General features: G+C 44.0%; 1 protein-coding gene across 1 annotated transcript in view; it reads right to left on the reverse strand.

The window, feature by feature from the left end:
- Positions 1-2,329, reverse strand: part of SEPT2 (septin 2) — a gene marked incomplete at its 5' end in the record, with an annotated part of 34,342 nt that overhangs the window by 1,018 nt on the left and 30,995 nt on the right. The gene's annotated exons all lie outside the window — the stretch shown is intronic.

A 2,329-nucleotide genomic window follows, 5' to 3' on the forward strand; every position in this document is an offset into this window, starting at 1 on the left:
CACACCACAGTCCGCCTAGAGAAGGGCAGATGCCACAGGAGAAACTACAGGCACGAGAAGTCCTAGAGAACAGAAGGGGGAGAAGCACCCCAGATGGAAAAAATAAACTGCCAAAGGCACAGGGGATGACCAGATGTGTGTTTTGGAAATAACGAGAAATTCAAAAGGTTGGAATTTAAGACATCCAGTTGGATAAGGGAACAAAAACTAGGGTGAGAGTTCCCTGACCACCAGGCTAGGGACCTGGGGGTCTGGATTTTATTCAAAAGGCAGCAAGTAGCCAGCAGTGAAATCGCACAATCTGATCTATCGACCAGGCAGTAGAATGCTGGGGGAGTGGGGAGTGGCAGAGAGGAGGAAAAACTGGGCTGGCATTGAAATAAGCCGTCATAAATAAGTCAAGCAATTAAAAACCCAGTCCCCAAATGCCCACTACGCCGGACACTCTATCAGGTACCAGACGGGCTGGGGCTCTGCTTGCTCTCACTCCAGAACTCAGGCCATTAAGGGAAGAGAACAAGAGCAACGTGAGTGGAAAACACTCCCACCTCAAACTGTACTGGATTTGCCCTTTGGTTCTGAGAATGAAAATCCTTAATGTGACCTCTTGAGCCCTGCATGGTCAAAGACCTTGGTCTCCATACAATGTCTCTACTAATTCGGAACTTCAGAAAAGACCCTCCCCTCTACATCCTTTACTCTGTAACCTGACCTTCAGTCTTATCATAAATCCTTCCCCCAAACGGGAGGAACCGGCTCACTCTTGAGAGGACTGAGCAGTAGGAGGAATTTGCTTTCTGGCCTGCATCCCATGGCCCCTTTTACACCTGGTCTGTTGTCCATCCCTTCTGACCCTGTATTGTGTCCTATGCTGGCTTCATAAAGACAGAGCCTCGACTATGGAGAAGAGATCTGAGAAACATTTAGTAAGTAGACTATTCAAAGTTGGAAGAGAGGAGTAAGAAAGGGAAGAATCAAAAAAACTTACACATTTCTCAGTCTGGATGATTGCAAGAATTATGGGGCCAATTAAAGGGACAGGGAACTTAGAAGGACAACAGTCATCAGAGGGGAAAAGAGGACTCCTGTTTGCACATGTAGTTCACGTGAAAAAGTAAGATACTTCGAAGGGAAAAGCAAAAGACAGAGATGATGTGACCAAGGAATACTGACCGTTAGGGATCAGGAAGGTAGAAAAACAGGCAGAGAGCAAAACACACACAGGGCCCAGCAGCCAAGGAGGGGAAGCTTCAGGAGCAGAAATGCCAATGCTGACACTCTCCGCAGGGAGGCCCAAGCATGAGGATGAACTGTCGGCCATGCCCAGGCTAGGACACCCGTAAGCTGGGTGGCAGGGAACCAGAGTGAAAGGATCATGGAGAAGGTATTTAACAACCAGGAGTGTCTGACTAAAACAAAGGAGAGGCTGGCAGGAGGCAAGAGGTTCTTCTGGATGAGGCAGAATGAAGAAACCGATGGGCATACAGGAAGAAATCTAAAGAGTGATAAAAGAGGCCCAGAAGGAATGAATGCTCGAAGTATTTTAATTCATCTCAGACTTTGTAATCAAGCACTGAAGGTTTTGGATATAGGATTAGGGATTAAAATTAGAATATTCTAACCCTGACATCCCCCTTCCTCTACCTTAATGAAATTTAAAGTAAGCATATAAAAGGTAAAGTTTCCTGAACCAGGAACTGCAAAAATACTGTCAAGCATAAAAATGTCTAAGCTTTTAGGGACTCTTCCAAGGCCCTGAATACTTCCTAAAAAACTGGCAGAACTTGAGCTAATAAAGGAAAAAGCTGACAAATTACATTAAAAATCCTGCCATAGCAAAAGACACAAGAAAAATCTGAAAACACAGAAGTCAAACTAGGAGAAATCATTTGCAAAGAGACCGTGTATATCTAAAACCTTAAAGAATATCTGTTAAATCAATTAAAGAAGCAATAAAAAACAGTAAAACAAAAAATAGCCAAGGCCCTACAACCTGAGAGAACACACCAACCAGCATTAAACACCAGCACAGACTCACACCAGCAAGGAAGGAACTGCAAATTAAAAATGGGACACAATTTCTCACATGACAAACACTTTACGAGAACTGGCAACACACCCAGGACAGTTACAGGGGGTGGAGAGAAGAGTATGTTTTGGGAATGGAAATGATTACAAACTTATTGTGGGGGAAATTTAGCCATCTTTCAAAAATTTAGATGTGCATTTATTTCCTAAGAGTTCATCTGACTCACACAATCGTGAGACGACAGATGAGTACCAATGTTCCTAACAAAATTACTCAACACACGTTACTGAGGGTCCACCA

This window comes from Propithecus coquereli, unplaced genomic scaffold (genome assembly GCF_000956105.1).
Source record: "Propithecus coquereli isolate 6110/MARCELLA unplaced genomic scaffold, Pcoq_1.0 Scaffold743, whole genome shotgun sequence".
Taxonomy (NCBI): Eukaryota; Metazoa; Chordata; class Mammalia; order Primates; family Indriidae; genus Propithecus; species Propithecus coquereli.